Genomic DNA, 14,870 nt, shown 5'->3' on the forward strand with positions numbered 1-14,870 from the left:
TAAATCGGATACTAGACAGGCAGGGTGAGTGTATGTAATGATCTATTATTCCTTTGTTAACACCTTCATAATCATACTTTTTTCAGCTAACAAATTAAATATGCCTAACAATTTTCACATTTAAGATCCCAAACTTTGTTGAGCAAACTTTATTTTGAGGTCATAGGAACAGAGTATGGTCAGCAGCACAAACAACCAATTTTTCCCTTTAACTAAAATTCAAGAGATATGATAGGGTTCTTGGATGGTTCCTTAAAAGTATGCTTCTCCTGCTGGGGCCACTGAAGAAATATTGAAATATATCACCTGCCCCCTGTCCCCACTTGGGGAATTTCAGGCTGTTCCAATGGTCAGCTACAGTTCTACAGAAGCTATGCACATATAATTTATACCAGCAGAGTAGAGCACACAGGTTATCTCCCCACAAATCACTTCCTTTGGTGGAAGATGTCTCTTCCATTCTACTTGGTTTCAGTGTCACTTGGGATCCCATTCCTGGCTTTAAGGATCATCATGTGACCTGGCCTGGCCAATCACTATTCATTATACCCCTCCATGCAGTGGGCATATGACCCAGCAGAACCAACTAGAATCCTGCATGAAAACTGGCATGTGCACATGGTGGAGATGGGTGTGGCCTCTCTTCCTGCGGGGATCTCAAGCTTAGAGCTTATCATTATAAGACCTTGTGAGCCAGCAGCTGCCAGTGGCCATCCTTACCACCATGTTCTGCTGGAGAATAAAATCATTCCTGAGGAGAGCAGAGCCAAAAGATGGAGGTAGAGACGGAGCCCTGTGATGGTCCAGCTGTGTCTGAAATCTGGTATCCCTAGACTTTTACATATGAGACAATTATGGTGGGGGTAGGGGTTTTGTTTTGCTTTGCTTGAGGTAATCTGAGTTGTATTTCTGTCTGTTTTAGTTGCAACTAAAGAGAGTCTAGACTGGTAAAGCAAATTGAGGTCAAGATCTTATTCATTCAGTATTTCTTATGCTCTGTCTTTCTTGACTCCTTCGTTTTCTTCTGCTTCCTATATTCTCACCATCATCAGCATTCTCTTTCTTTCTCAACCCAGTAAGTCCCAGGCCAGGCTATATCCATGATCACCTAGACCATTCCCTGAGGGACCACTAGAGTATCTGGCTTCACACATGGTGTTCTGAATTCAGAGTATTGTGATGTAAACACTAACCTGTTTATTTCCTCCAATGAGTAAAAGCTCTACAGCTCAATTCCTTCAGAGAGAACACTAGCCATGATGGTTCACGTCCAAGGCTCTTGTGATGACTGCTAGAGTGTAGGTTTTCCCCTTCCAGTGTATACCTAGGTTAATTGATGATAGCATTTATTAGCTGAAAACATACTGGGCAGAGCTATCTAATTCAGTTTAAGTGTAAATAGAGGAAAAGTATGTACCCCAAGGGTCTCTTGTAATTTTTATCTTTTCTTCCAAGATTTTGGAAGATTAAGTTTGCTTCAAAAGGAGCAATGTGAATAAATATAGATGCATTCTTGAAGAAATGGAAATGAATACTACATGTTTGCAGTAAATGTTTGAGAAGCCAGATTAGTAAATCCACTCATTTAAGGATCTCAAACAAAAGTGGATATCCTTATAGATCAATGAAAACCCTTTCCTCTTTAGATATAAAATGGATTTTCTTAAAGATTACAAAAGTTATTTAAATGCAACATTTAAGGCCACAACAGTCGTGGAGTATTAAAAAAAAAAAAGCATCATCAAATTATTCATGGGGATAATAAAATATCTTAAATTTCCAAGAGAAGGGAGTGGACATTGTATTCCATGCCGTTCTATGGGAAGCACACCACCATGGATCTTTGGAGAAGGCACGGAGCATGAGATTAGCTGTGAGTGAAGACTCAGAAGAGAGTCTTTTCATGGCTCCAATTGACTAAAACCTTTTGGCTGGATAAATGCCGTAAGCCGAGGAGTCCATTGAAGGAAGTGAGATTCAGAGTCAAAAGTAGGAAGAGAACCGATTGTGAATGACCTTGAACACCAACTTAAGGATTTGGACTCCTTCCTTCGGGGAGTGGGGAGCCATTGGAGACTTTGGGTCCAGGTCTAATGTGTGAACAGTGGTGTTTTAGGAAGATGAAGCCGGTTGCAGAGAGCAGTAGATAACAGAGAGACAAGAAATGATGGGGGACGCATCAGAACTGGATAGTACAGTGTGGTCAGCTGAGCCAGGTTCCCCTAGGCTGTGAGCCAAGGGATCCCTGGGCTGCATGGACATGAGCTGGTGGTTTGTGTGAGAGACGGGGAGGGGGGAGATTTTGTGCTTGAGCCCCTAGAGATGGAAAGGTGAACCAGAGAGGAAAGCAGCAGGAAGAGAGGAGAGCAGCAAGATCTCTCTTCTCCAGCCCAACCCCAAGAAGAAGAAGCAGGGCTGCAAGCAGATCCCAGAAGACCTGCTTCTGGGAGGGCCTTTGCAAGGATCTGGGGAACTGGGTGAAACATAATTAGGAAGGAGACCCCACCTTCCTCTTGCAGGTGGTCACCAGCCACTGTACAGAGGAGACTCCAGCCTGCATGGGGGCTGATGCCTCCACATTAGGGGCCCTCACTCACCAAAAGAATACAAAATTACAATATAATAGAACACAAAAGCAAATACCTATTTGGAATGAAATGAGAAATTATAATAAAATACAACTGTTAAATAACCAACAAACAACACACAATCCAGAATAAAAATATTTTATTAACTACTGGACGTGCTTGTATAATGGTTTTCTTTTTCCAGGTTTTTTTCGCTGTACGCACTCATTGCCTTTTCAACCTGTCAGCAACTTTATAATATCATTTTCTTTAGAAAGAAAAAAAGATAAGTTAGTCTTTGTTGTAGCCTGGTTGAACAAAACTAGTTTGGGGTTTGTTTTTTTTAATAGCGATAGTTTAGGAAAGTTTCAGCTTCTCAAATCTTCATTGGTAATGTCATATACATTTTCAGAAATGTTATCAAATCTGCAGATATTTCCATAAAATTTATATTAAATATGAGTTGTAAGAGATAGTTTGGGGTATTTCAGAGTATCTAATCTAGTAAATTATGATAAGTATTATTTGAATTGATGCACTAACAAGCTTGTCACCAACAATGTAAATTTGAATATATATATATATAGTGGAATATATATATGAGGCGGCTGTGACACAGGGACACAAGAGAAGTTGGAAACAGACAGCTGTCTTAACTAATTGTCATCAAAATATCTTAGTTTAGCAAATCTTCAAATACATATGACCATGTGAACACAAAGCGAGGACACCTTCAGCATCTTCCAAGGGTCTCCATGTAAGCAAAACTGTTTCACTAGCCTCAACAGTGATGCCATCTCTGGTCACACAGCTTTACTGCCATGGGAGAAGGATGGTCAACCGATAAGAGGATGAGCTAGGGGAGCAGCAGAGCCTTCCAGAAAAGACTCACGCAGAAGAACGTGTGACTCAGTCACTGGGAATCCTGGGAGGGACCCGTGGGTGGGCTGCGGTCCTAGTTATGCAGATGGAGGTAACAAGACAGTGGCAGGTAAGTTATCACCATGAACGTGAAACTTGCAGAAATTCAAGATGCAATCACAGCAATCCCAGTGATGAGGCCGTAGAGTTGGAACCATCACTGTCGCCAAGCAACGTTAGAAAGGAATGGATTCGGGACACCGTGCAAACGAGAGCTTGTGGCTGAGTGGGGAGGGGGAGGAGGGCTCTTTCGTCCTGATGTGGAGAGGGTCGTGGTGAAAGCCTCCTGGCTGCCGTGCCCAGTCGCTGGTAAGGAGCAGCCCCGGGAAGGACAGCCTCCCACAAGCTCACTGACAGATTAGAGTGCAGCCCTGCGCCACCGTGTTCTCGGAAATCTGCCAGCCACCTGCTCGCGGCCATTGTGCTCAGGTGATGCTGAGACGCTCCCCCCACCCAACAACGCGGGACAGGGAGCAAGGGAGAGCCAGGCGCACTGAGTTCTTAGCTCCTTCACTCACTCCGGGGACCTTCAGGAAGTTAATTAGCATCTCTGAACCTCAGTTCCCGCAGCTATAAAATAGGGATAAAACAGTATCAGTCTTGGGCTTCCCTGGTGGCGCAGTGGTTGAGAGTCCGCCTGCCGATGCAGGGGACAGGGGTTCGTGCCCCGGTCCGGGAAAATCCCACATGCCGCGGAGCGGCTGGGCCCGTGAGCCATGGCCGCTGAGCCTGCGCATCCAGAGCCTGTGCTCCGCAACGGGAGAGGCCACAACAGTGAGAGGCCCGCGTACCGCAAAAAACAAACAAAAAAACAGTATCAGTCTCCAAGGGCCGTAGTGAGGATTAGCTGAGGTAGTAAACATGGAGTCAGTCAGTAAAGGTTGCAAACATCTCTGAAGCTCTTGTTCCTGCAGGCCTGGCATTGTTCTAGGCAGGACAGGTCTGCGAGCTTAATCAGTGCAGAGCTCAGGCTTCTGATGGGGTGTGTGGGTGTGGTTGGAGGGCAGGCCCCTTCCTCTCCCTTTGGATGTGGGCGAGACAGCCACCTTACAACCAAGGGTGGCCACCTTGTTTTTCTGATGTAAACCTCTGAGAATTGTGATTTGCATGGCTTACAACACAGAGGTTAATTATTCAGTAAATATGGATGTCCCTGAAGTTTACACTTTTTAGGGAAGGGTTACCTATACTTTTCTTGGATAGCTGTGAAGATGTCTTTATTTCAGTCATTTCAAATAATACTTACGACTTCTATCTATTGCTATTATAGATACAACAAGATTTTAATAACTGCCGGTTTTTTCATCCTTAAAAACAATTGACACTATTTAAAATTTAGAAGGATCCTCTGTCTTCCTTTAATATGACATTTTAGTACATGTAATACTTTAATGATTCCCTGAACACTTACCTAATGGTGACCGGTAGGAATGTTTTAAATCAATGGACATTCATATGTTGTTATTACATATTTATGTTTGGGGGCCACTAGTTTAGATTTTCCCATGACTTCTCGCTGGGCATTCATCTGCTCCATTACCTGCAGTGGGCCCCGTTCTCGAAGAGAGCAAGCCCTTCCCGTTTAGGAGCCAGAGCCCATTCCTCCTGGGCTCATGGTAGCTGCTGAGTAACATGTTGCCGGAGACTGGTCGTGGTCATCACGCCTTGTGGAAGATTCACACCCTGCTTTGCGTTGAAATTCCACCGTGAGCTTTGCCTGTGTTGCTCCACAGTCTTCATAACTGTCGGTTTTGACAACCACGTGATAGACCATGACTATTAAATGCTGACATTTAATTAACCATTCCAATGTTGTTAGACCTCCAGAGCTTCTACTTTGGGGCCATCATAAATGATGCTCTGAGGAGCATCTCCACGTCTGTAGCTTTTCCCAGGCCGTCAAATTCTAAATTACCTATGAGCACGGAGGCAAGGAACGCAGGCCAAGGGCGTGTGTCTCCCCTCTGACCGAGTGACGTCCCCTCTCCAGGGGTGCCCTCCTCTGACATGTGGAGGAGGAGGTGTCTCACACCCTGTTGAGGCAGCCCCATCACCACCTGTCCCTCTGCTGCTCCAAATCAGGGCCAGGCAGCCCCCGCCAGGTTTCTCGCCCAGGTTGCTTTGCTCTGCTGCACGCTCCCCTCCCTTGTCCCCTGAATCACCCCAGTGCGAGACTGGTAGCGGCCCACCACGAGGCAGCAAATGAGTCACGTTAAACACCAGCCTCCCTGATGCAGAAACATCATCCCAGGCCTTTACGACGGGTGATGCTCCCTGCTGCTGCTTTCTGCAGGTCCTGGCCTCTGCTGAGCACGTCTGGCCCTCCCTCTCTCCTCCTGGGCCCTCCCTCTGCCCCCACCCTGGGCCAGACTCCCTCCCCCTCAGTTCTTGTTAGCACAGTTTAGACACACACACACACACACACACACACACACACACACACACACACACACACACTGCTCTACAGGCGTTTTCCAAAACAAAGTAGGATGTGGTGGGTGGGAAATCCAGGGGCTTTAGCAGCTGTCAGTTTTGAGATCAGAGTTTTCTTTATTGGGAGCAAATCTAGAAGCGTGCTTTTGCCCCTCTTGACCAGCACGAATCCCAGGCCTTGCACCTCTCTTTCGTGTCCGAGGTCAATGTAGATGTCAAGCCACAGAGTGAGTCCTGGGAAGGAAGGAGATGCTGCCGGATGTGTGTCAGCCTTTGGCCGTGGAGCCCTGGCTAGCGGGGTGCTCAGTAGGACGGGAGACGTACCTCCCAGACAGGAGTTCCTACCTGCTCCTCTCACACACAGGGATATGCAAGCACTTTGTCACGTGATCGCTAACTGGGGAGCACCTGCAGCTTCCCCTCCCTGCGCTGGACATGTTTATAACAGAAGTTACAGCAGCATAAGAAAACCCGGATGGTGGGGAGATATTTACAAGGCAAGAGCGCCTCTTCCCTTCTGTTCACTAGCTTGGGAGACTGAGGACCAACATTTGTTAAGTATTCTTAAGGGGCCTGCACTCTGTCCTGGTTCCCTGAGCTGAGTCCAGCGCCCAGTGCACGATCATTTCACAGACAGGGAGCTGGTACTCAGAGAGGTGACAATCGAAGAGGCGTAAAGAGAGGGGCCAGAGCTCAACCCCAACCACTCCACCAACCTGCCACCATCCTTGCCAGTGGCGCTTTCAAAGTCTCCCAGCATCAGCAGGCGGGTTACTGCATACCCACTATTGTGGCAGTTATACTGATTATTAGGCAAATCTTGTTGAAGAGAGATTTCTCTTTCAATTGCAATAAGGATCAAGAATGCATAGTGTGGGCTTCCCTGGTGGCACAGTGGTTAAGAATCTGCCTGCCAACGCAGGTGACACGGGTTCAATCCCTGGCCCGGGAAGATCCCATGTGCTGTGGGGCAACTAAGCCCATGAGCCAGAACTACTGAGCCCACGTGCCACAACTACTGAAGCCTGCGCACCTTGCTTCACAACAAGAGATGCCACCGCAATAAGAAGCCCGCGCACCGCAACAAAGTGTAGCCCCCGCTTGCTGCAACTAGAGAAAGCCCACGTGCAGCAACAGAGACCCAACGCAGCCAACAATAAAATAAATAAAATAATTTATTTTTTTAAAAAAAGAATGTATAGTGTATAATTCCCCATGTACTCAGCAGAGGAACTTATATTTAAGTCAATTCCAAGCCAAATAATTAAATGTAAACCCTTAAGATACATCCATTCTTTGTGCTATTCTTCCATTAACACACATAGATACACACTCACAGACACACACTCTCACTCTGAATATTGATGATAGAAAGAAAGAATTAAGAATTCTGCAAATAAACAACGTGTTTCCGGAGAGCTAAAAAAACCCAAAAATCATTAAAATAATGTGTTCTATAATTTGGCTTCACGCTTGTTTTTGAGAATCCGTTAAGATTACAGACGCAAGTGGATTCTGACTCTATAGGCTACTTGGTGAAGTGTGTTTTCATTCGCTTTGGAGTGAAGTTCATCAAAATCACCTTCAGAAGATGACTTCGCAGAGGCTCAAAGGAAAGAGCATCATACAGCCTTTATGAAGTGTATTTTATGTTCAACAATCCTAACCTGGATGGTTCTTTTAAAACAAACACAGCACGGTTGGCCATCAGATTTCCAATCACGCTCAGCAGCCTCCGGAAAGAAAAGCCCAGGAGAGTATTAGTACTGTGAGGACGCAGGACCGCAGGTAATGGGGCAGATGTCTGTGGGGAAGAAAAGCAAAGCCTGCTTCTGGTAAACTGATTAGGTCAAGACACTGGATCGTTGATCATTAGCTGAAAGTTCTCCTGAAGCACATGCCAGCCCTTCACACCAGAATCGATTAGGCAACGTCGTGTTTATTTTTATAGCAAAGCCAAAATGCTGCCACAGTTTGTTTGGCAGAATCCAGGCCAACACAGTACTAGGCTTTGAGAAACGTTAGGTAGTTTCTTCCTCAGGAAGGGGCTGTAGGAGTGGATAATGCAGTGGTGAATGTGACACTGTCCCCTGGGCAGGTGTCGGGTCCCCACCAAGTTCTGGCCAGCTCCTCAGGGGAGTAGGAGCCCCCTGGAAAAATGGGAACAAACGGCAAACACCCCCCTCTCTGCCACCAGGCTCCACAGGTGGAGTCTTCAGAAGTCTTGAGCAGACATGAGAGACTTATTCCCCATTTCAATAATCTGCAAACATGCTTTGCAGGAAAACGTGTCCTGTGTGGAACACTAGCTGTGTTTATGGAGCATGGTTGCACACGGGATTTTCCTAATTCTTTAGTCCTCAGAACAGGGTGGGCAAGAAGAGATGCAAACGCATAGGATTACGCAGTCAAATACAATCATGGGAACTGAAGCACGACCCACTCCAGGACACTCACAAAGCAACTGCTCATATGCAGAGGTCTGAGAAGGTCTGCAGTAAAGAGACCCAGCTAACCGTTTCCAAACTTAGGTGACAGAGAAGCCCACACTCGTGTCCTAAGGCTCTCGGGGTCAAGACCACCCAAGATGGAAGACCTGGGGGGCAGGTCCAGGGCCCTTTCCCTTCCCTCCTGAGTGGCCTTGACATTGGAGGCTTTTCTGGCCGTTCAAGGAGTTAATGAACTTGAAGCAAACACTCAAAAGCCCTACACAGGGAACTATATTCAATATCTTGTAATAAACTATAATGGAAAAGAATCCAAAAAAAGAATATACATATATATTATATATATATATATTAAAATGTATATAAATATATATAAAATATATATGTATAAATATATATATATGTAAAAAACGGAATCACTGTGCTGTATACCTGAAACTAACACAACATTGTAAATTACCTATCGTTCAATTAAAAAAAAAAAACCTATGCAATTCTATGTAAAGACTCCCTTGACAAAGTGAAGACTCCTTTGGTAACATACGTTTTCACCTCCTAAATTACACATTTGCTTTAAAACAAACTGGCACAGCTGCTGCCTGGTGACCACAAGGAGATGTCTTTTGCTTACTCCTCAGAATGCCGGAGTTTTGTCCTGGAAACGGGCCTTTTCACCAACAGGGCATATTTGCCTTTAGACCTTCACTCCTTTGGGGAAGTTGGCTTTTCTGGAGCCTCTGGGTTGGCCTGGGTTCTGCAGAGGAAAGAAGGGCGGGTCCTGCACACAGTTCAAGCTGTGCCTTGAGGCCCAGGCCCTGGAACGCGAGATGCTCTCCTCTTCTCCTGGGTCTCCTGCAGTTCCAGTTCATGCGTTGCTGGTTCTATGTGTGGCCCCATGTCCTTAAGCCTCACTTTGCAAACCGCAGCTGTCATGTGAAAAGCAGAGGGCAGAGGTCTGTGAAGATGGGCTGCAACTGGGAGCCCTTCTCGGAGCCACGGGACCGCGGGGCCCGCCTGTTCTCACTCTCCCTGGTCCCTAGGAGGTCCTGGCCAGGCTGTGCTGCCTGCAGTCAGGATGGATGACTCACACTCCAGGAATTCTTCACTTTACTTGAAAGTCTAGCCAGCGAGAGGAAACTCCCTTGCATCTGGCATCCTTCTGGGGCACATAGGGGACCGTGACTCTCTCCCATACTGGGAGGGGAAGGAATGTTATTATTCGTCACAAAGCTACAGATGTATCTGTTTCCTGAGGTTCCTATGTATTCTGTTGGAGATGGAAAATACTGAGTGAGAATAAAGTTTCATTTATTCCTTTTCTCCAAGTCTGCACTCTAGGAGAAAAGAACTTGTGAATAAGAATGGACCTCAGGGTTGAGCTCCAAAGACTTGCATTCCTTGTTGATTTCTTTTTTTTTTAATTCTTTAATTTTTTATTGAAGCATAGTGGATTTACATTCTTGTTGATTTCTTAAACAAAATTTCAAATGGTTGATATGAACAGAACATTCCGAAAGCATTTGTGATGGTCACATATACCTACAAATTCTCTATCATACCCAGCAAATTAAAAATAGCACCGATAATTCTAGAAAGCTGGCCCTGCTATACTATTGCTCACCCTCAAACTAGAGCTCTGGGGTCCATTCAAGGGAGGGTTCTTACAGACGTACGACAAGAGGGCTCAGCGTGCAGTAACGCAGATTAAAGAAATCCTCACACGAGCCCCCACATCTAGTTCTGGAACCCAAGCCAGGAGGAGTTGCTGCAGAAACTCTGTGCAGCATGAAGTGGGCTCATTGCTGGCTGTTTTCTTGCTTATCAGTACCCAATACCAAGCCCAGAACCAACTTGGCTTTGCACAAGCTTGTACCCAGAACTGTATCAGAACTTATAATCAAATAGGCAGGAATTGTGTCAGCTCGTTGTTACATTGTTGGTAGCTTGAAATAGACTTTGGTGGGAGTCACAAAAATTGGCAAATGATACAAATCATGCCTCTTTTTTTTTTTTTTTTTTTTTTGAGATGATTCACCAGCACACAATGGCCTCAGCTAGAGAAGAAGGAAACAGATCTGGCCAAAGGGCAGACCTTTTAAGACAAGTCACTGCATTTTAAAGGGTGTGAGCAACCCAGACTTGCTTTGAAGGGCTCACCGTGCCTGGAGACGGGGCTTCATGGGTGGAAGACAGAAATGACGTTGTACGGGCCACCAGCAAGCCCCAGAGGTAGGACCAGGAACCTGAGGCTTTCCTCTCCACAGAGTAAGAGTCATGAAATGATATGATCTGTTCCTTGCAGTGCTGTGGGAAATTAGGAGGAGCTGGGGTCATGCTTGGGTGGAGCAGGGCAGGGAAGACACCTACCCAGCCTGGAGGAAGCCACCCTTGTTCAGACAACCTGTTGATGTGGTGAGAAAGAGCAGAGCAGAGCTGTGAATCAGGTGCATTTGGAGTCAGGATCTCCCTAGAAATGCACAAGAAAGGAAACGTGGTAAAAGACAGGATTTTCTAAAGCCATACTAGCTAAGGACATAGAGTATTACTCATTGGAGCCTTGAAAGGTCATACGGTGATCGGTGACCAGAGAGCTCAGGGGCGTTCAGGTTACTAACCACACGTATGATCATGTTAATTGTGTTGACGGAGGGTTCCCTCCACTCCAGGAACTATTTTGAGAGCTTTACATGGAACATCTCAACAAATCTTCACAGAATCAGCACAGAATAGCACTTGCTTACCCCATTTCACAGATGAGGAAACTGAGGCATAGATTTGTTTCAGCTACAAGGTACAAGAGTCAAGATTAGGGCTTCCCTGGTGGCGCAGTGGTTGAGAGTCCGCCTGCTGATGCAGGGGACGTGGGTTCATGCCCCGGTCCGGGAATATCCCACATGCCACGGAGCGGCTGGGCCTGTGAGCCATGCCTGCTGGGCCTGCACGTCCGGAGCCTGTGCTCTGCAACGGGAAGAGGCCACAGCAGTGAGAGGCCTGTGTACCGCAAAAAAAAAAAAAAAGAGTCAAGATTAGAACTCAGGCAGTTTGATCCAAAGCCGGTATGACCCAGCAATCCCACTACTGGGCATATACCCTGAGAAAACCATAATTCAAAAAGAGTCATGTACCAATATGTTCATTGCAGCTCTATTTACAATAGCCCGGAGATGGAAACAACCTAAGTGTCCATCATCGGAGGAATGGATAAAGAAGATGTGACACATATATACAAGGGAATATTACTCAGCCATAAAAGAAACGAAATTGAGCTATTTGTAATGAGGTGGATGGCCCTAGAGTCTGTCATACAGAGTGAAGTAAGTCAGAAAGAGAAAAACAAATACCGTATGCTAACACATATATATGGAATTTAAGGGAAAAAATGTCATGAAGAACCTAGGGGTAAGACAGGAATAAAGAGACACAGACCTACTAGAGAATGGACTTGAGGATATGGGGAGGGGGAAGGGTAAGCTGTGACAAAGTGAGGGAGAAGCATGGACATATATACACTACTAAACGTAAGGTAGATAGCTAGTGGGAAGCAGCCACATAGCACAGGGAGATCAGCTCGGTGCTTTGTGACTGCCTGGAGGGGTGGGATAGGGAGGGTGGGAGGGAGGGAGACGCGAGAGGGAAGAGATATGGGAACATATGTATAACTGATTCACTTTGTTATAAAGCAGAAACTAACACACCATTGTAAAGCAATTATACTCCAATAAAGATGTAAAAAACAAACAAACAAACAAACAAAGCCGGCACTCTTAGGATGCTACCTAGGATTTGCTGGGCTCTGCTTCCCTGAAGCTTCCATCAGCTGGTCCGGACCCAGCCCTCTAGGGTCCACCAACCTCTGCAACCCTTCAGATATTTGAAGACGACTGTCCAACTCCTTGAGTCCTCTTCTGTCCTCCAGGATAAACATCCTTGGCTCACTCGGTGGCTTTCTCTGGGACTTGGCTCGGATCCGTCCCCCAGCCTGGTGAACACAGCGTGGTGAACTCACACCACACCCTGTATGTGCAGGACCAGAAGTAGATTGCAGACACCATGCTCTTTGTTCTAAAATCCTCGACCTCTATTAAGATAACCAGCTAGTGAAAAAAACAAGCTACAGAACAATTTGTCAGTAGGTTCCATTTTTGTGCAATGGCTATTTATACATATAGAGTAATATACATGTGTACATACACAGTTATTAATATGCCCAGATAAAAGCCTCTGGAAGGAGAAATATCTGTGCCCCTGATGTTACACGTAGGTGGTGAGGCTGGGGATGGGGACACAGATTGGGGAATTTCACACTTTACACACTTCTATATTCATTGAAGTTTTCACAATAATTATGTATTATTTTAAAAATGAAGATACAAAAATATTGACTTCTGGAAGTCATTCAATGACTCTTTTTTTAAAAAAATGCTAAAAATATAAAAATATAAAAAATATAATATAAATATTATATTTTATAAATGCTAAAGTAACATCTGCAAGAAACCAGGCAGAACCTCATTCATCTAATCACGTCGTTCTGTATAAAATGATTTAATCAGAATTCAACTCGTTCTTCTCCCCAAAAGGTCAAGATGAAAATTTGAAATTTGTGGTCCCCAGATCCCGCTGTGGTCTTCTGGCAGCAAAGTGGTTTCCCAAAGATGTGACAGAGGCCGCCATCCCCGGGCAAGTCCAGGTCTCAGGACCATGCGTCCGTCAGCTTCGTGCGTCCTTGGCCGTTTTCCAGCCTGCGTCGCTGAGGGGATAACAGACCAACCTACAATGTCTACAAGTCCTTTCAAAGGTGGCGCCACTGACTCGTCCCCTTCATCTGCTTCTGAGGATGCTCTAGGACTCCTAAGCCGACAGAGCAGAGCCCAGCGTGGAAAAGAGGACAGAACTCCCAATAGACTTTTTGCAGGCGCACCCACGAAGCTTTGCAGTGGACAAAGCAAGTATTGAACATTCTGGAGCTGACAGGGCAAGATGATGAACGCTTCCTAAGTCTTTACACAAGCCGTGGCGCTGCTTGGGTGGGTGGCATTACCTTTTGATGGCTCCGGAAACCAAGGTTCATGGAGGGGAAGTGAGGGGCCCCGGTTAATACCATTGGGAACAACCTATGTTCTTCCAGCCCCAGCTGCATATTTGAGCGAGAATGTGAGTGGTCTGGAGCCTAACTCAAACACCACTGGGGGCGCAAAACTGTGTCTACCTCTGTGCTAAGCAATTTGGAATGATTGTCAACATTTAAAATTCTTATGTTCTTTGACACTTTCCCTTCCAGGAGTTTATGGAACACATATACCCGTGTGTTGAAATGATACATGTCCAGGCACATTCACTGTAGCATTATTTGTGTTGAGAAAAATTGGGGAAAAAAACAACTAAATATCCTTGAAGAAAGAATATTCAAATAAAGTCATGTAAAATGAAATCTGTGCAACCTTTTAAAGAAGAGGGAAGCAGACTGATGTGAAATGAATGCTAAGAGACAGCCCTAAGTGTCAGAGTAGGAAAGGTGTCTGGAAAGTATGAGGAGTTGTGGGTACACAAAGAGGGGTGAAGAGATTCATGCTTAGGATGCGTTTCTTTATACTCGAACCATCTCTAGAAGATGATGCAAGAAACGGGATACAGTGATTGCCAGTGGGGACAGGAAACAGGGCGATTGGAGCCAGTAGAAGGGGCCTGAAATTTACTCTCTACCCCTTTTATATCTTCTGAATTTGGTACATATTGCCTATTTAAATTTTTAAAAATAATTACAGAAAGAAGGAATGTCTTGGTTTATGAACTTTGGCCAACTCTCCAGACCCGTCCTGTGGTTTCACTGGATGAGAGCGGCTTTGCCACCAGGACCATGACAAGAGCAAAGAGGGGTCTGAGAAGAGGTGCCTGGAATCCTGCTCCTGGGAAAAGGATGAATGGGATTCAAGCATAAGAGTTATGGTGGCTCATGGAATCCCAAATTGGAACAGGCCTCAGTGTCCTGTAACCCAAATCCCTTCCACAGTACCCCAACATGGACCTCTGGCTGGGACACCTCCGTCTAAGAAGTCATGATGCCTAGTTTATGTTTGCCACAAGCATTAGTGAGAAAGGCACAAGAAAACACCTCACACTGGGCCTGGCACATAGTACGTGTTCATTAAAAGGTTGTCTTATTGAACGTGACTCATACAGAACGTTCCATACTGGAGGGCAGGGAGGCGCCCCCTCCAGGATCCTGCACATTTCACCTGTCTTAGGTGCTTTCCACTGCGCTGTCTTGCAGTGGCCCTACATTATCCCACTGATAGGGAGCTATCGTTTTCTTAACTTCACGTTTAATTTGCCTTGAAATTTTCAGAGGCATAAATGTAAATACAGATGAGCATCTTTTGCACATGGCATGTTACTTTTCATGCATCCTTTTTGCAGGAGCACAAATAGTCAACCAAAGGAGTGAGCTTTTGGGGGATGGGGAGACAGCTGTTCATGAACAATAATACATGACCATGAGATT

Source organism: Stenella coeruleoalba, assembly GCF_951394435.1.
Source record: "Stenella coeruleoalba genome assembly, chromosome: 6".
NCBI lineage: Eukaryota > Metazoa > Chordata > Mammalia > Artiodactyla > Delphinidae > Stenella > Stenella coeruleoalba.